The sequence below is a fragment of the Protopterus annectens genome, chromosome 2.part2 (genome assembly GCF_019279795.1).
Source record: "Protopterus annectens isolate FY-2018-M chromosome 2.part2, PAN1.0, whole genome shotgun sequence".
Classification (NCBI taxonomy): domain Eukaryota; kingdom Metazoa; phylum Chordata; order Ceratodontiformes; family Protopteridae; genus Protopterus; species Protopterus annectens.
The window spans coordinates 1,090,948,789-1,090,970,271 of record NC_056730.1 but is presented as its reverse complement, the minus strand read 5'-3'; positions in this window follow the sequence as shown (position 1 = coordinate 1,090,970,271).

Sequence of the window (21,483 nt, the reverse complement as noted above, 5' to 3'; positions counted from 1 at the left end):
GTTATCAGACAATACCATGATGATGTGGTACATAAACAGGGGGATCCAAAAAATGAAGAGGCCAGCACCACAAGGACAGAAATAAAGTTATAAATTTACTTCATCACATTCCAGACCAGTTTCGGCATATAGCCTTCATCAGTGATATCCATAATGCACATCCATTACTTTAAATGCACTCCATATCCAGTCATTTCTTATGACATCACTTCCCACAAATTGATATAGCCTTCATCGGTGATATCCATAATGCACATCCATTACTTTAAATGCACTCCATATCCAGTCATTTCCTATGACATCACTTCCCACAAATTGATATAAAATGAAAAATTAAGTTTATTAAATCACATTTTGTCATTGAGACCTGGTGTGAACAACCCCCCCCCCCCCAATTTGATAATCCATTTCCTTTCTTTTTGATTCAAAATAGAGTGCCATCCTGTTTTAAAGGATCTATTACCCATGACCTTATCTATCACTACAAATGTAAACCTAGCTGATGTATGTACTTGAGAATGTCTGTATAAGGGATTTAATTCTTTTGGTTACGTATGTCACTGAGATGTTCAGACATGCAACAGCGCAATGATCTTGAGGTCTGCTCCACATAAAAAGCAGAACAGGTGCAGCTGACCAAATATACCACCCAATCCGACCCACAATTAGCATAAAAACGTAAATCAAAAAATTGACTCGTGTTTCTGCTAGTAAATTGTTTCGTCTGGTGCATATGTTTGCAGAATACACAATGTCCACAAGGGTAAGAACCAACAAGCCTGTCTCCTGTGATTGTAAGTTGATAACCCTCCTGACCCCCCCCCCCCCCTGTTGATTTTTTTTTTTTTTTTTGTAATGAGCAAAGTAAGATTCCAATGTTTTCCCTTTGCAAAAAGAAAACTGACATCTCTCTGGTAAAATAGAGCCCAGTTCATTAGATGTAAGAATATTCCAATGTTTTTGAATTGCATTTCTTAGTAAACCCCAATTTCTGCCATCTGTAGTAACCATTCTGATAGTGTCTGACCCGTCTCAACACTGTTTAGATTTGTATTGTAACAGTTCAGATCTTTCACATCATTCTGTCTGTATCCCCTATCAAAAAATCTGCTGGTAAGATCTTGTTTAAAGATATTGAAATCTTCGTCAGAAGAACAAATTCTTCTGATTCTCAAAAATTGAGACTTGGGGATATTCCTGATAGTATGCATAGGATGAAGGCTAGATGCATACAACAAGCTGTTATATTGTGGGTATTTTCTGTATACTAAAGTACGTAATGTATGATCTGGTAGTCGCAAGATCCTTACATCCAGGTAATTTATTTCTTCGCTACTGTATGTTACAGTGAATTCAATACCCCACTTGTTTTCATTAATATATTGAACAAATTCCGTAAGATAGTCAATATCTCCCTGCCATACCAGCCAACAATCATCCAGTAAACATCTCCATATATCGATCTCTGGCAGGAAAATGTTATGGAAATCACTGTAAATGATTTGTTCCTCTATGTAACCTGTGAACAAATCGGCATAAATGGGGGCAAAAGATGCCTCCATGGCCGTACCTTGGGTTTGCCAGTAACATTCACCCTAATAATAGTAGACGTCAGGAATTGGTTCTCTCACGGAGCCATTCTCCATGTTCTTGACCCAATATTTACAACCGCTACTGCCATGCATTACAACTAGAATCAAAGATACAACCGAATTCTTACAGATAGTGTCTGACTCCCAGTTTGGAGCCCAGTTGTTTGATGTGTACTCTAGATGTCATCTCTTTATACCAGCATCCCTCATTGGGCAGGCCTGCAAGCCTTAGAATACTGGCTAAACAGGGTTGAACTTTATACTCCGGGATTTAATACATTACTTGTATGTTTAACGGAACATGTCCTAAATAAAAACGTCTCTTTTAAGGATGAATGTTACTGGCAAACCCAAGGTAGGTTCATAGGTTAGTACTAAGCTAACTGCCCATGCGAGCCATTTTAAGCCCAGCCAATTATTCCTTGTGAGACTCAAACCCTGCACCTTGTGTTTGTAAGGCAAACACCTTAACCATTACGCCACCCTCCCAACACTAAGGTATGGCCATGGGGGCATCTTTTGCCCCCATTTATGCTGATTTGTTCATGGGTTGCATAGAGGAACATATTTACAATGATTCCCATAACATTTTCCTGCCAGAGATCGATATATGGCGATGTTTCCTGGATGATTGTTGGCTGGTATGGCAGGGAGATATTGACTATCTTATGGAATTTGTTCAATATATTAATGACAACAAGTGGGGTATTGAATTCACTGTAACATACAGTAGAGAAGAAATAAATTACCTGGATGTAAGGATCTTGTGTCCACCAGATCATACATTACATACTTTAGTATACAGAAAGTACCCACAATATAACAACTTGTTGTATGCATCTAGCCTTCATCCTAGGCATACTATCAGGAATATCCCTAAGTCTCAATTTTTGGGAATCAGAAGAATTTGTTCTGACGATTTCAATATCTTTAAACAAGATCTTACCAGCAGATTTTTTGATCGGGGATATAGACTGAGTGATGTGATAGGTGCTAGAGATTGGACTACCAATCAACAAAGATCTGAACTGTTGCAATACAAATCTAAAACAATATTGAGACAGGTCAGACACTATCAGAATGGTTACTACATATAGCAGAAATGTGGGTTTACTAAGAAATGTAATTCAAAAACATTGGAATATTCTTACATCTTATGAAGAACTGGGCTCTATTTTACTAGAGGGATGTCAGTTTTCTTTTCACAAAGGGAAAACTTTGGGATCTTGCTTTGCTCATTACAAAAAAAAAAATCAACAGGGGGGATCAGGAGGTCATCAACTTACAATCACAGGAGACAGGCTTGTTGGTTCTTACCCTTGTGGACATTGTGTATTCTGCAAACATATGCATAAGAAGAAACAATTTACTAGCAAACATATGCATAAGAAGAAACAATTTACTAGCAGAAACGCAAGTCAATTTTTTGATATGTTTTTATGCTAATTGTGGGTTGGTTTGGGTGGTATATTTGGTCAGCTGCACCTGTTCTGCCTTTTATGTGGTGCAGACTTCGAGATCATTGCGCTGTCACATGTCTAAACATCTCAGTGACATACGTAACCAAAGAATTACAAATCCCTTATTCAGACATTCTCAAGTACATACATCAGCTGGTTTACATTTGTAGTGATAGATAAGGTCATGGGTAATAGATCCTTTAAAACGGGATGGCACTCTATTTTGAATCAAAAAGAAAGGAAATGGATTATCAAATTAGGGGGGTTGTTCACACCAGGTCTCGATGACAAAATGTGATTTAAGAAACTTAATTTTTCATTTTATATCTGTTTGTGGGGAAGTGATGTCATAGAAAATGACTGGGATACTGAGTGTATTTAAAGTAATGGATATGCATTATGGATATCGCTGATGAAGGCTATATGCCGAAACCGGTCTGGAATGTGATATAATAAATTATTTATAACTTTATTTCTGCCCTTGTGGTGCTGGCCTCTTCATGTTTTGGATTAACTGAGTTTGCTTGGCCATTTGCATCAGCCGTACTTGCTAGCTAATATGTGGGACTGGACACATAAACAGGGGGAACCAGGTCTTATCCCCTTTTCAGATTAGCCTTGTTAGCTTGGGATCTAGCAACTAAACTCAATTTTTTCTCTCCAGGCTGCCTTTGTTCCATTAGAGTAGAACACTGTCGCAGACAAGTTGAGCAGGACCAGGACATACCCTCACAAATGGAAGTTGAAACCCACAGATCTTCTGGAATTGGCCCTTCTGAGGGGAATACCTCGTGTACATCTCTTTGCCTCCATCCACAACAGACAGCTATTGAAATTCTGCTCTAGGACTTCATACCCTCAGGTGTGGAAGACTGATGTATTTTCATTTCCTTGGACATGAATGTCCCTCTATGCTTTTCTTCTAATAACAAGAGATCCTTTAAAGATCCAAATGGTCTCCCTGAAGAATTTAGTGGTAGCCCCCTTTTGACGTAGGCACCCTTGGTTCTCCCTTTTGAAAATGGCCAGTGGCAATTACCAAATGTTTTCTCACAGAATGTTCTTACTCACATAGGAAGCACCTCATGTTGATCAGGAACGAACGCAGGAATGGTTAAAGAGAGGTGAACTCAAACCAAGAAATGAAAGGTTAATATTGGCGGCCCAAGATAGTGGGCTACGTACACACTGGTTTACAAAATCCATTGAACATGTGGGAGACGCAGACAAATGCAAGTTTTGTAAAACCGAATTGGAAACAATTGCACACCTCATTGCTGGTTGCGACCTACTAATGACAGAAGGACTGTATACCGAAAGGTGTAATAATGTGGTGAGACTGTTGTACTCGGGAGTGTGCAAACATTATGGTATTGAAGTGGCTGAAAAACACTGGAAACACAAGCTACAAAGCATCATAGAAAATGAAGTCTATATCACATGGGATCATCCATTGCCAACAGTTGAAAAGATAGATGCTAGAAAGACGGATCTAGTTGTCCAAGAAAAGAAGACAAAAGTAGCATTGATCATTGAAATCACCACACCCAGTGACTACAGTGTCCTGTGTAGAGAGAGAGAGAGACACAAAAGTCATAAAATATCAGGATTTGCAAGCAGAAACTAGAGCAGTGTGGAAGAAAGATACCCAGATAGTTCCAATAGTTGTAGAAGCAACGGGGTCTTATAAAAAGAGTCTGCAATCATATTTAGATGTGCTACCAATACACTTAACGGTATATGAATTACAGAAGAAGTCATTACTGGGCACATTGCTGGTGCTGTGAAGAGCACTTTTGGCTGACATCAAAGAGTGAAACCATAGTCATTTCATGAACTTTAATCATACTTTGACGTAGGAATGAGGTACATTCCTGTCATGGTATTAGAAATCCAAAAGATTTGGATAAATTAAGAAGGGAGTTGTTTTGATACACCCCAACCTTCAAAGCCTTCAGCTGATTGCATGGATGGCAAGAGTTTTATTTCCTTTTAGGCACTTTTTCTCTCATGATGTGTGACTGGTATTATAGGTTAAGAAATCTGCTACTAGAGAATCACATTTAGAAAAGTGGAGATGTAGTTGGTGCCAGGTTAAGAACATATGAGATTTACATAATAGAAGAGTACAATCTAGCATATCAGGTGAGAAAAGAAGCAGTATAATTATAGTAAAGACACAGTTCAACAGGAGAAATGACATATATGTCGGAGTATAATATCACAAGGAAGGCTGCATATATTTAGACAAGCAAAATAGCATTTCAGAGGAGAAAAAAAACAGCATATTTATAGCAAAGACACAGTCTGACAGGTAATGCCATATGTCAGAGTATAATAGGTGCAAGACATTTGCCTAGTAGTATTAATTTCTCATATAGAGAAAAGAGTAAACATCGTACTGCAATCATCTGCTAGTTAAAGGATATGAAATAGTAATGAAATACTGATAACCTGTTGACAGCTAATAGTAGAGCTATTTACAAGCCTAGCTATAGGATTACCCTGGCATAGTGCCACACGACCTTCGTTCCCAGTGCCTTCGTCGAGTAGAGCCCCTGGAATTATCCCCGGGATGAATTTTCTATTACCCATCCACTTATTTAGATTTCTCTTGAAGAGGATCAGCGAGGTGGTCTGCTTGACATGCATGGGCAGTCTCTGGGTTATGAACCTGTCCCTCCAGCATGTTCTGTTAATTGTGGTAATGAGGTTGAGGTCTCTGGCACATGTGGTGCAGAGGGGATTGAGATTTCTTTTAAATGTAGCCTTTCTAACAGACCTGGTTCAGACATGGCTTTGTAAGTCAAGCAGAGATCGCCTATAAGTAGGCGATATGAAACAGAGAATAGTTTGAGTTTTTTGAGTCTGTCCATATAGGACAAGTGTTTAACGGCCTAGGATCCTCTTTGTGAGGTACTTTTGTGGCCTCTACAGTTGTTGCAGGTGTCTAGTGAGGTACATGCCAAATGGGTCATTGTACTCTGATTGGCCTGATGGGAGAAGAATAGAGGGAGACAATGACCTCTTTCTTCCTGGACGCAAAACCCTTAGTAATGAGATGTGCCACATAGAAGGACTTTCTGACCACAGTGGCAATGCGGTGATCAAAAGAGAGGTTGCTGTCAGCCTGTGTTTCCAGATCTTTTATAACACCATCTGTGTTCAGTGAACTACCATCGATGTGGTAATTCATGGGAACTGGGTTTTTCCCCAAAGGGGATGACGCATTTTTTGGCATTGAGCTTAAGCCCAAGGTTCTGACACCAGTCATTGGTCACAGTGAGGCCATTCTGTAGGATGTCAGCATCACTTGTGGAGTTAATAATAGCTCCCAACTTGTAAACGTCTGTGAACTTTGTCAGCCAGAGTCCCTTCATGTTGGCCTGGACTTCAGAGAAGTAGATACCAACCGGGAGAGGACCCAGGACCGAACCCTGTGGGACTCTGTTCGTGACTAATCGGCAGTCTGACTTGGAGTCAGCTACTTTCAGACTGTGGGTTCTATCTCTGAGCCAGTTTGCAACCCACCTAGTGATATAGGGGTTGATGCCAAGCTTAGTAAGTTTTTCTATAATTCCTGAGTGGGGAATGGTAGCAAAAACCTTGGCCAGATCAAGGTAGGCTGCATGAACCACTTTGCCTTCATCCACAGCTCTGGTGACTAACTCAAAGAAGTTGACCAAGTTGAGCAGGCATGAGCTACCCTTAACAAAACCAAACAAACTATGTGGGATCCAGAGTTTGGAGATTCCCTATATACTTGTTTATTAGGTCCATGATGATGCGTTCCAAAGCTTTGCATATAAGACTCGGCAGGCTAATGGGGCGATAGTTCTCAGGGTCTGTAGTCTCTCCTCCTTTGTGGAGAGAGATGATTGTAGCATTGTGCCATTTGGCAGGGGCAAAGCCTGAGGTGAGGCTGTGATTGAACAGGGCACAGAGGTGAGGTGCCATTTCACTTTGTAGTTCATGTAGAACACAACCAGGGATATTGTCCGGGCCCATAGAAGCTGTATTCTTGGCCTTGGACAGTGCTGCAGCAGTAATACTGGGTGTCTGGCAATCTACTGGTATTGTGATTGGCCCTTGGGGGGCGGGGTAAAGTTGGCACTGAATCTGTCAGCCAGTATACTGGCAATATCTGTTGGCTGTGTATAGGAGGTACCATTGTGCAGTAGCTCAGAGTAAATCAGGGTACTGCCATGGAGATTCTTTACATAACTATAGAAGGACTTGTGGTTCTGTTTTCATACCTAGCTTTAGAGTATTTGATGAGGAATCTCATCTTTTTGTTGAGGCAGATAAGGGAATTTTTCCAGTCTTGGGACTTCACCTTATTCTGCATCAGTTTCCTTCTTCTCTTGTAGATTTTGTTTATGGCAGGTTACCACCAGATTGGCTTCCTTTTTTTTTGGAGGAGAGTGTCTTTGTTTTATTCGGTATGGTGATATCCATGGATTTGTGTAAGTGTTCGTACAGTGCATTGGTGTATGATTCTGTGGTCGCTCATCTATTCTCTATTTGCATGGGTGCCGTGAAGTTTGCCACCCCTGTTTTAGGATCCCAAAGTTAGCTTTGGAGAAGTTTTTCATGGTAGTTACCTTTGCTGGCGGGGTGGGAGGGATGTGGATTTCCAACGTGATTAGTTAGTTTGTGGTCGAATCTAACCAGAGAGGAGCTGACTGTGGGTGTAGAGCAACAGTCACCCATGTTAGCAATGACCAGGTCAAGGACGTTGCTACCTCTAGTGGGGGTAAGAACAAGCTGGTCCAGGGTATTGGCATTAATGAACTCCAAGAAACATTGGGCAAGTGAATTGGTACATGAGTAATTTACCCAGTTAATGGAGGGGTAGTTGAAGTCTCCTAGTAAGAGAGTGTTGGGTTGGACTCTTAATATTCTCTAAGGTGCTTAGGAACGTGGAGTGCGAGTCTTGGGGTCCTATAGCAGGCTACGACTTGAATCGCTGTCTTAGTTTACTTGTGTAATTAATTGAAGGGAAGTTGAGAGTGGAACAGGTTTTATACCACAGTGTGATGTAACTGTATATGTTCTGAAGAAGTCTCGCTATAAGCGAGATGAAAAGTGCTTAACCGAAATAGTGTAGTAGGTTTTTACAACTGGATTGTGCTTTTTATTTTACAACAGTGGAACATTTTACAGCTGGAATACTTGATTTTTCTTTGGATTACTTCTGGACTGTGCCTGGTTTGTGAAGGGATCTGTCCATTTTGGAGATTCGCATGTATTTACTTGTTGCTGTTTTTTCTAAGTTTGACTCGCTGTCTTACCCAATGTTAGCTGCACCTGAAGTATCTCTGATGCGTTATGATGGGTTACCAGTCTGGAGGTGTGCACATCCTTTATGAATATGGAAACACCACCGCCTTTGGAGCTTCGGTCCAAGTTCTGGGGCCAAAAGGTGTGGAATGAGTTATAGCCTGGTAGTGCAGGGCTGCTTTCTGCTGCCTTGAACCAGGTCTGTGTTACAGCACAAATGTCGATGTTCTCCATTTTAATGAGTGTCTCAAGCGAGTGCATTTTGAGATTTAGACTTCTAGCATTGAGCAACATGACCCTCAAATTGCATTTGTTTGTAGCCGTTACAGTGGTAATATGGTCTTTTGGAACACCTCCTAAAAAAGGCACTATAGGAGTGGCAAGAGCCTTGGAAGCCCAGGGATGATGGATGCAGGCCATCTCTGGCAAAGCATCGAGGTCTGTCAGTCATGTCATCCCAGGCATACCGATGCTGTATCCCCTTAGAATGACACCAGAAACTTAGCCAGTTGTTAAAATCAATTTTCTGCTTGTACTGCAGTATCATTTTGGGCGATGGTAGGATGCTGCTCAAGGCTAGGGTCCTACCTGCTTGGGCCACATAATCCAAGAGCTTCACCATGTCTCCTTTCATGTAGTCCAGAGCGGTGCATTTCAGGTCATTCACAACCACATGGACAATGATAGTCATACTTGTTGTGGAGTGACCCGAGTGTGTGTGTGTTGTGTCAGATTCTGGCACCTGATAGCTGACTGTAACCTTCTCCTTATTCGATCTAATGATTGGGACGTCAGTGTGCCTCACTATTGTCACCTATGATTAGTGTATTGGGCAAGCTGTTGGGCTTAGGTTGAGAGGCACACTGTGTAGGTGAGCTATGTGGTTTGTGCTGTGTTGGAGTGGTCAAGTATGTTTCTGCCTTGGAGGTCTCTGCTGTTTGGGTAGCTTTCTATTGAGAGCCTTTATGAAGGTGGGTGTGTGGTTTGTGTTTTTATGTGAGAGCTGTGATGGTGGGTGTTCTGGAGGGCTATGTGTGTTCAGTGTGGTATGGTGCAGGTGTTGACCTTCTCCTCTTGACCAGCTATTCTGGTCTTGGCTAGAGAGTACATGACTTTCCATTTGGAGATACAAGTGCATCTCTCACAAGTTGGGAGGTAATAGGAGAGGGTTGTCTGTATACATGAGGCAGTTGTTACACTGCCTCAGAATGCCCAGGTTCATCAGGTTAATAGGAGAAAGCACAGGGAACTGACCTTTAGACAGGCCAGGAGGGATGGTCGTCATTACTAAGTATTGGAGACATTTCCTTAGAGGATGTTTAGTGCTGATAGCATTTGTGTGCTACCATAATTGCTACAAAAGTCTGATGAAGTGCTAGGTGAATATACTTAAAGTGCAAGAGAGAAGGGAACTAGCAAGATCTAAGGGAAAAATTGAAGAGCAGACTTTCTTGGCACTAGTAATAGTTTATCCCAGCTTAGTGGCGCTGCGAGGCACGCAAACACGGGCTTTTAAACCAGAAAGTTGAAAGGGATAGAAAAACTGCCCAAATGGCCAATAAACTACAATTTCGGAGTCAGAAACCACTCATCTTGTAGTAGATAGGCTACCTAGTGCTTGCCACTCCCACTGATAAGCTGGAAGGCTTCCCTCTAACACAGAAAGATCTGGGGAACTCAGAAACGTAAAATACAGTCCTGGATGCAGCAAATCTGTATCTAGACTACTCTAGTAACATGAAAGGCAAGAAACAAGCTTGGAATTTTTGCAGATAAAACGCTAATAAAAGCAATTTAAATGCAGTGCATGCTAGCATACTTGAGTGTGTAGCAATATTAAAGCAAATGCAATTAAAATAAATTCAGTTAAATGAAAAAAATGACCTAATTCAAGTGGAGAACGTAGTATAATCAGAAAAAGCAAAATGGAGATACTGAAAGCCTCTCTTTCTCCTTTCTGTTGCTCTTGTAGTCTGTAGGATGCCAAAACTGAATCCGCAGAGCTTAAACAAGTGCAAATCCTTGCAAACATGGGATTTTAAACCAGAAAGTTGAAAGGGATAGAAAAACTGCCCAAACGGACAATAAACTACAATTTCAGAGCCAGAAATCACTCCTCTTGTGGTAGGTGCCTTTGAGAGAAGTGATAACAACGCAAGTGTGCCCAGTGTCATTACTGTGCAAAGACAAGTTCTGCATGCACTTTTACTGAAGTCAGTTGTGACCTAGGCAAGGTGTTTAAAAAAATTCTACATGCAGTGTTTCAAAATATTATGTGATTGGAGTGGAAAGCATGCATATCTATGTAAGCATCATATTAGATTAGTATTGCTGGCTGCTCACACACACGCACACACACACCCACACTCAATTAACACACTATGACAAAGTGCACTTCAGAAATTGTTTTTATATCATGTTGGAAAATGTCTACTGAATTGATCATTGTGTAAGAAATCCTAATACCGGGATCACTACATGCAGCTTAACTCTCAGTTGCAAAATCACCATCAGGTTCTTTGTAAACTGTGAAAACTACTAGAGTTTACATAAACAGTTGTAGACTGGTCTATAATAATTATGGTCTTCCACGCATTGGCCAGTACCTCCATTGTGTGGCAGTCAGCAGAGTCATGCTGCCTGAAGCAAATTCTCAGAATTTGTGGTGCTTTGTGATCACCATTGCAAATGGAGAATCTAATATCTTCATCATTGTACTAGGCATGTTCACAGAAATGTACAGTTATTACTGGATGCTCATCACCCACCCATCAAAAAACATAAAGTATAATAACAGATGTTCTTTGACAAAATTTGTGATCACTATGGAGCATGTCCCACACAAGCAAGAATGGTTTATTCAATATATCTTTACCACTATATTAACAAAATAATAAAAGGCAGGCACGCCTGAATTCAACCATATGCAATGTATGTCAAGATTCTCTTGACCTGTGCATTAACTGATGATGAGATATAAGGCATTTATCTCCATTATCAGAAAATACACAGTTGAAGTGAAAGAGTATTTTATTTGAATGCATATGGTTCCCATAAAAGGGAGTACAAAAGTTTTTTTTTTTTTGTTTTTTTGTTTTTTTTTTTAGTTCTAGTTGTAAATGTTTCCACTAAGTGAAGTTACAGAAGACAGTTCTGCCTGTTAGAATTCTCTTGCACACTCATTAGTTATAGCTTACCATGCATGAAAATCTGCTTATCTGAGTTCATACCACAGAAGAAATCTTCATCAAAAATGTCATAAAGCATACATGTGAAGGAAATACATCAGCAGTGTGTTTGGTTATGGTTCCCCTAAAATGTGGTTTATGGGCTCAAAATACTTCAGCCATGTTGGTGTTCACAAAAGTGTGAGTCATCCATATCACCATCTGTTGATTAAGCCAGTCCTGTTTGTCAGCATTGTCTTGCGTACAGCCTGGATCCATTGCTAGATTAGAAGCCCTACCTATCCAGGTCCACACTGTATAGCACAGACGTAGGTCTAAGTAGGGGGTGTTAGAAAGTACATACTTGAAGGGGTGACGTCAGTGTTATGTTTGAATATATATGCCTTACTGAAAAGGGGGTTTGAGCGATCAAAATCCTTTTACCCACATCACCTCTACTGATTTAAGCCATTCCTACATATTTTTAATTACCCTTTATAGAACCAGTGTAGTTAGATATTCCTGAATTTGAACACCTTCATATCTAAGTCCACACTCTAGAGAGCCATGTATTAATTGCTCAAACCACAGAAGTCCTAGTAGAGGTGTCAGAAAGCACACACTTGAAGGGATGACTAAAGTGTTTGAATCAATATGGCTCATCTAAAAGGAGGGGTGGATGCATTAAAATCTAGTAGCTATGTAAGTGCTACTCCTGGATTGAATTACCCACATAATATATGTTGATTAAGCCATTCCCACCTATCATTCTAATGTTACACAGCCATAGTATTTACACATTACTAGAATCTATTATCTACTAATGTCAACACTATATAGAGCCATGTATTAGCTGCTGAAAAGTAAAGGATTTAGTGTGGAGAAGCCACTGTAAAGCAGTGTTGCAGCATGATGGAACAGTGGGTCCCTGCGTAAGGGAGCAACAGGTGGAGTGGTTGGCATTTAAAGATTTGCCATATGATGATGCTTTGGAGCCTTTTGAAGGAGACTGGCAGAAAAGTCCAGTTGAAATTGCACAGCAAGGGAAGGAGTAGGAAACAGTAGCAACTCTGACGGAGAAAATGTTGTAGAGACATGGGCCAATGGGTTCCTATGTGAAGAATCAGGATCCATCTGAAAAAGGATATGTCACAGGAAGATGTATTGGAACTTTCTGTAGAATACTTTCTGGACACCAAAAGCAAAGAAGATGCTCTCAATCCAGAAGAAAAAGATTAAAGGAAGACCTTCTTGACTTAATGGAGATGGATAGACCTTAGATAGATGAAATAAATTAAGGAAAATAAATAAGACCCAAAACAAATTGGTAAAAAAATGAATACAGTAGTCAGGACTGAGAAATTTATGTGATATAATAGAAAGAAATAGGATACATTGCTGTGCAGCTAAATTAATAATGGATAAGCATTACCACAACAAACAGTCAGAAAGGAGCAAGTAGAATGCTATCATGGAAGCAGAGAAAATTATGAAGCAGTTATGAAAAGTCACTGTTGGAAAAATGTAGAAAAGGGAACCGATCAGAAATGCTTTGAAAGCTAGCTACTGTGCATTGCCACTTGATCAGAATTTATCATATATGATTGACTATGATGAGCAAGGAAAAACCACAGGCAGAAAAAAAAACTTAGAAGGTATGTGGATAAATATAAAGGAAAATTACCAAATAAAAAGCTCTGGCTGACTAAGTTTGCAGATGACTTCAACCTAGGAGCAGTCATTAAATCCCAAATGACTTGGCCAGCCTGCAGGAAGGTTTGTCCCAAATAACCAAGTGGTGCCAAAATCATGGACGGAAACTAAATGCCAAAAATATGCTATTTAAACCTTTGGGAAGTCATCTACACTAAGAAGCTACCACAATGGGAATATGCCTTTGAGAAATGACACAATTCTGGATTTGGGAGCCTATGTGGACAGTGGCTTAACTTTTGACTTACATGTATTCATTGTGGAAGAAAGTCTCTATATTGCACAGTTGATCTAGGTATCGTTGTCGCCCTTTACTCGGCCCTCATTAGATTAGGGATAATATATAATGATCAACCATGGGACGTGTAAGGCCAATCTATAACCAAATTATTTTGAGCACAAAAGGGGAAGTTGGCTAGGCTTAAAATGGCCCACAATGGCAGTTAGCCTAGTACTTGCCTATGAACCTGTAAGCAATTCCTTGATGATGCAAAAATGTTTATAAAGAATTAGAAAACAAAGTAAAATGATTAGAACCCACCCTCCCCAAAAATAAAAGAAATGGGCATATTTTGGGGAGGTATTTATGAAGACCCTGGACCCTGTTGAACATGACAAAGATGCTGAATGGTTAGAATAATTAAAATAAATAGTAAGGAGCTGTAATGTAGATGATATGAAATGTGATGAAGTGACAGCCATATAAATTGAAAGAAAATTAAGAAAAACTTCTAAATGGAAAACCCCGGGTCCAGATGCAGTACCTAACTTCTGGCTTGAAGTACTAATGTGTTTACTCAAAGATTTAGCCCCGAGTAAGAATTACTTTTATATATGCATCCTAAACATAAACCAACATGGTTAACAGGAAAAACGATACTTCTAAGAGTGACCCTGCAATCCATCCTTGGACCTATAGACCAATAACTTCCCTTCCAACAATATACAAATTGCATACTGGAATTTTTGCAGACAGCGTTTATAGTTCTTTAGGAAAAAAACAGTTATTGCAGAAGAACAAAAAGGTAACAAAATAAAGTCATATGGAACAAATAATAATATATTGCAATGTAAAGCCATAACACAGAGTTGTCAACAGTAAATAAATGAATCCCCAACTACTATACCTCCTCATATAATCCTTTAGCTACCCCTTTACTAACTTACCCCACCATATAGGTGTCCAATGAACTCTGGGACAAAATTCAGTTTGGTTATTTGTCTAGGCTTGTAAAGAGCCTGGTGATAGTTGAGTTGGAACCTATAAAACAAAAAGAGTCTGAGTATGTCATGGATAGATTAAAACAAAAAATGGATAGCTCACATTCATGGATAAAGGAATGCTTGCATATGTATAAAATATACCTCAGTTTGATCAATACATTACAACACCCATGAAACAATGGCAAACCACTTTGCAGTTTAACCATGATAGGCAAGTTATTAACCCAGGGATAAAAATTAAAAGGGGGGATTTTGTCATCAGTGCTGGTTTGTCTTGACATTAACCCGTTAAGCTGTTTACTTAACAGATCAGACTATGGTTATAATTTGCTTCCCAGAAACCAACCTTGTTTAAAGACTTCTTATCTACCTTTTGTGGATGAATTAAAACCATAGTTAGAAGTTTAAAGCACAACTATATATAGTTAAAACTTTCTCAGATGGTATAAGAATAACATTTGTTTTTTTTATAAATGTGCAAAAAACATTTAAAAAAAGGAATGCTGTAGCACCAAGAAAATATTAACCTGGGATAGCATGTGATAAGGATCATCAAAACCTGAACAAATGAGAATAAAGTTCAGCAGGAAATATTTCAGAACACTAAAACTACAATTGAAAACTGCCCTGACATCAGCAAATAAAATCCAATCTATAAATCCATTTGCTCTTCCTGTTCTAACTTAGTAGAATGGTTGACTGACCCCAGAAAGTATTGTATCATTTGGACACAAAAACAAAAATGATTCTTGCTTATGAAATGATATACACAACTCAGAGTACACATTTCTTGCTCTGAAGGAGGTATGGGCTTCCTTGAAACTGACTACATGTTTAGATCTGCAGTCATGGGACTGCATGCATATCTGCTGACCTCACCAACCCCCAAAAAATAGTGAAAATTTAGTAGAAGCATTTCAGTATCGGGCAGGAACAGAAATCAAATCAGAAGTAGACGAAAAAAATCAGGCAGCAAACTAAATGTGCCAAAAAAAAAAATAATATAAAGAGGATTATATGAGATGTGAAAAATTGGAAAATTCTCAAAAAAGTGGTAAGTACAGAGATCTTCAAGAACAACCTAATGATAACCAAGATTTGATATAGGAATGTTTCAAGAGAGGTAAATTGAAATGAAAAGACTAAAGGCTAACGGTGGCCTAGGATAGTGGACTGCATAGACATTGGTTTACAAAGTCCATTGAAAATATGAAATGGAAACCTTTGCACATTTAGTTTCTGGGTGTCATATACCTTCATGGTAGAGGGCCTCTGTACTGAAATGTACAATAGTGTGAAGATTGTTGCAATGGTGCTTGTGCCAGCACTCAATATAGCAGTAGCTAAAAAGCATTGGAAACATGAACCACAAAGCCGTATAGAGAATGATGGTTATATCATGAGATCAGTGATTACCAACAGTTCAAAAAATAGATGTGAGAAAACCAGACATAGTACACCATGAAAAAAGACAAAAGTAACTGATCACTGAAGTTGCTATACCCAGTGCTTACAGTGTCTTGCATACAGAGAAACAAAAAGTCATAAAATACTGGGCTTTGCAAGAGTCAGGAGGCACACATTTGAGGGGATAACTTATTGTGTTGCAAGGCATATGTCTGATCTAAAAGAGAGTACAAGAGTTGGGGGGATCCCTCTCCCTATAAATGTTATCACTAAGTGGAAGTGTACACATCACATCTGTTAGATAAGACAGTACTACCTGTTACTATATTCAGACACACACACTAATTGGACATTGCTGGATTCAAAAAGTCCACACTCTCTAGAACCATGTATTAGCTACTCATGCTACAGGAGCTGTCTTTCTGCAAGAGTTAGACAGCATGCATTTGAGTGGATTTGCTTCATCATTGTGTTGCAATCCATATGTGTGATCTAAAAGGGAGTACTAGAGTTGTGGGAACCTTCTCCCTGTGCAAATGCTACCACAAGTGGAGCTTTACACATATCTGTTGGATAAGCCAGGCCTACTTTTTAGGCAGGTGTTTGAATCCAGCAACTATAATTTTTAAGTCCACATTCTATAGAATTGTCTTAACTTCTTCCACCACAAAAGAAGTCTTATAGCAGGTATCCAACAGCACACATTTGTAGTTTACACAACATGATTAGGTGAATGGACAATGTGGTCTGGTAGACAGACAACATCAATGTTTTGATCACCGTATATTCTAGCAAGCAGTCGTATATCATAATTAACATTAATTGTTGTGTTAGCAGATGAGATCATATATATATGTAAAGCTTGTTCAAGGGTGAAAGCAATCATCTATTTGTATTTCAATAAAGAAGTTTTGATTTCTAAACAAGTTATAATTGCTTGATTGCTCTGAAGTTGCAACTGAGCTTGTCTACAGTGCATGGTTCTCTTTTAGTGATTTTTAGGACTCTTAGACAGCAGCTTTGTTGCTGTCAAATACCAGTTTTCCCTGTGGCCTATATATAAATATATATAATGTGTGGGTTAGAATGGGATGGTTGATAGTCACTGATGTCAGCCAGTGGAGTGCCACCTATGCATTTTTGACTGTTTATCTCCTGACCATTGCATGCATTTCTGACTGTTCTCTCCTGACAATTGCATGCAAGTCTTGTGCTTTGTGCATTAAGTATCTGAAATCTGTGAACAGTGTGCAAGGCAATTACAAGTCATACATGCAAAACATGCACACTGCACTCAACACTACTTTGCAGTTATGTTTGTAGTTCTACCAGTTTAGTGGAACACAATTGAATTGGTAATGAGACAGTGGTATGCACCTTTACATATGGAAGTACATAGACTGCGTTCCAAGGGAGTCCTTGTATCTGCAATGCAATAAGCCAATATATCACAAACAATAGACTGTCACGACCGCTTACTGGAGCGCACTACTGGCAAACACATTTGCACAACCGATGGCAAAGTTTTGGCACACACTTTATTATTATTGTTATTATTTTTTTTTAATTTAGGATAAGAAAGCTAGCAGTGGCCTTTGCTAACTGATGCCATGCATTACACAAATGATGAGTACAGACATATAGACATTTCTGTTTGTAAGCCATTTGGCCATTTCTACCCATGTGTGGTGCATGCATCTTCTGTTTGACATTATTGAGCCTCTGTAATACTGTTTACAGCACAGTGTTCAAAACAGTGAGCAAGCAGAGGGTAGGATAATGGTAGAGTAATTAAAGAATAAGCAGGACTATTGTATGTATGCACTACTTCATCAGTTAAAACGTTTTAAGAAAGAAGATTTTAAATAATGTTCGTAATATTGGAGTCGATCCCCTACCAGTCTTAACATTCTCTAGACCTGTGAATTATCTGAGAACACCATAGAGAAAACTATAAAGCAATTGACAAGAAGTATCACTGTTAGAAGAGTATAGAAGAGGGAACAGATCAACAAAAGTACTCAGAAAGATGGACATGATAAAAGCAATGCTCAGTATTTTAATGGATCAGGCTTTATCATGCTCAATTGCAAATAAACTAAAAATATCAGCACAGGCAGAAAAACTTAGAAGATACACAGATAAATATAAAGGAAAAGTACAAAATAAGCAGTTTATTGATAACCCAAAAAAGTTTTATAGAGAATTGGGAAACAAGGTAAAAGGAATTGAAAGACCACAAAAAAAAAAGAAATAGATACATTTTTGGCAAAGTATTTATGAAGATCCTGTGGAACATAACAAAGATACTAAATGGACAAAAGAAGTAAAAGAAAGAATAAGAATTCTAAAGGTATAAGGTGTGAAATGGGATGAAGTAACAGCCAGACAGATTGAAACAAAGTTAAAAAAAACCTCTAATTGGAAAACATCTTTGCACAAAGATTTAGCCATGAGCAAGAACTATTTATATGCTCACCCCGAACAGACACCAACCTGGCTAACAACAGAAAAAACAATGCTCCTACTTAAGAGTGAAACTGCAAGTTATCCTAAAAATTATAGACCAATAACTTGCCTTCCGATGATGCTTAAACTATACACTAGAATCAATGCCAATGGAGTTTATAGTCATTTAGAAGAAAACTCAGTCATGGCAATAGAAGAAAGTTGTATGGAACAAAGGATCATTTGTTAAATAGTCATAATGGAGAACTTTAAAAAGGAGAAAGTATGGCATGGATTGACTACAAAAACCTATTTGACAGTATCCCACACTCATGGATAAAAAAGTACTTAAAAAGATACACCCTACACTGATTGATTACATTACAGCGACCATGAAACAGTAGCAAACCACTTTGCAATTAAGCCATGATAAGGAGCAAATAAAAATTCAAAGGGGGATATTCCAGGGTGACTCTGTGTCACAGCTGCTATTTTTCCTTGTCCTTAACTCATTAAACATTCTGCATAACAGATTAGGTCATGGCTATAATTTGGCTCCCAGAAAGAAACAAAGTGTAAAGACTTCAAATCTTCTCTTTGTTGATGATTTAAAACTGTATAGCTCATTAGATGAGGAACTGAAAGCACAACTGCAAGTAGTCAAAACATTTTCAGATGATATAAGAATGTCATTTGGTGTTGATAAATGTGCAAAAGCAACCTTTAAAGCAGGAAAGTTGCAGCACCAATCAGTTGGGGACAGGAATGTGATATAAAAGAACGTCAGCAAGAGGGAGTGTATAAATATTTGGGAATTGCTGAAGGATCAACAATAAAATAAAACTCAGTAAGAAATATTTTAGAAGGCTTAAATTAATACTGAAAACAGCATTGACATCTAGGAACAAAGGTCAGGCTGCAAACCAATTTGCTTTTCCTGTCCTAACAGTTTTAGAGTAACTGACTGGCCTCAAAATGTGCTGGACAGGTTAGAGAGGAAAACAAGAAGGATGCTTCATGCTCATAAAATGATTTATAAAAATCAGTGCATACCAAGATTATATATCCCACGTTCTGAAGGAGATATGGGCCTCCTTGAAATTGATTACATGTATAGATCTGCAATCATGGGATTGCATACATATCTGCTGACTTCACAAGACCAGAGCATAGTGAAAATTTTGAAACATGAGGAGAAAAAATCGAAGATGACTTCCCTGCTTAGTTTAGCAGAAGCATATCGGTGTCAAGCGAGAATGGAAATCAAACCAGAAGTAGATAAAAATCAGGCAGCAACTGAATGTGCCTAAAAACAAAAGAAAGAATACAAGATGAAGGATCAGATGAGAAGGCAAGAAATGTGGAAATACATAAATTTAGTTGCAAGTATAGAAAACTCCTGGAAGAGCCTCATGTTGATCAGGATCAAATGCAGGAATGGTTAAGGAGAGGCAAATTCAAACCAAAAGATGAAAGGTTAATATTGGTGGCCCAAGGTAGTGGGCTATGTATATTTTGGTTTACAAAGTCCATTGAACATGTGGGCGAAACATACAAATGTAGGTTTTGTAAAACAGAATTGGAAACTGTCACATACCTTGTTGCTGGTTGTGACATACTAATGGCAGAAGGACTTTATACTGAAATGCATAATAATGTGGCAAGACTATTGCACTGGGGATTGTGCAAACATTATGGTATTGAAGTGGCTGAAAAACACTGGAAACTAAGCCACGAAGCATCACAGAAAATTATAAAGTCTACATCACATGGGGGTCATCCATTACCAACAGTCCAAAAGATAGATGCGAAAAAAAAACACAGATATAGTGGTCCATGAAAAGAAGACAAAAGTAGCATTGATCATTGAAATCGCTATGCCCAGTGACTACAGTGTCTTGCCTACAGAGAGACATAAAACATCAGGATTTGCAGGTAGAAATGACAGTATTGGGGAAGAAGCATACCTAGACAGTTCCAGTAGTAGTAGGGGCAACAGGTCTTCTAAAAAAAGAATTTACAATCATACTTAGCTATGTTACCAGTACATGTAACTCCATATGAATTGCAGAAGGAGTAATTATTGAGCAAATTTTGGGTGCTGCGAACAACACTTTTGGCTAACATCAAAGACTGAAACAGTACTAGTTTCATGAACTTTAATTGTACTTTGACCATTTCTGTCATGGTATTAGAAACCTAAAAGACTTGGAGAAATTAAAAAAGAGAGAAGCCATAGTTCAGCTAGCAGAAATCAGACAGTTGAAGAGACCAATGTATGAAGAACAAATGTATGAACCAAGGGACTGTAAGCATCAAACTTCACAACAGTAATGACAACTGATCCCATATGGTGTACATTAAAACTCTGAAGCCTGTTATACATATAATAATGACACAGTGGTATCAGTATTGCTTTCTGTCTTGCAGTGAGACTTAAGCATAGTAGCACAAGAAGCACCATATGAATGCAACCAAATGCAAAAACTGGATGTGAAACAGAGTTATTGAATTATGGATAGCAATGCTGCACTATGCTATGAGCTACTCAAATGCCGAGGACAGAAATAGAGACTTTTGAGTAATTTCTGATTGTGTTTGAATCTCTCTTTTTTTGATGAGATTAAAGATATGAAGTACGGTTGATAGAACAAGAGTGAAAACCGAGAACAAACTGAGGATAAGACACTGGGGGAGTTGAGGAATGTGCAGGATGGTGGTGGAAGAGCACAATTGCTATCCACGTCTTCACAACATAACATTGTACTTCTACAAATAATTTGACAAAATTGGATAGTCACATACAACTTAATAATGTTGTGTAACTAATTGGACCAAATCAAGATGGTTATAAACAAACACATGCCAAGTGGAGACCTATGCATAGGAATTTTTTTTTTGGTGGGGCAGGTGCCCTATTCTTTTTTGTTTTGTTTTTAGAGAAAGGAATGTTGGAGAGGGTATATAGGAATAAGAGGGGTAGGTTAGGTAGCAGGCATAGACATACAGGATAGACAGGAATGGTGAATGAAATGAGGCTTGGGTGCCATGATTGGGACAGGTATGGGACTTTTGGAGGCACATCCTTTCCAGTGAGAATATAGTCCTCACCCTCAGAACTATCACCACTGTCTTCTGTTGCAGACACCTGGGCCTGTGCCAGATGGGACAGCAATTTGGCAATTTTCT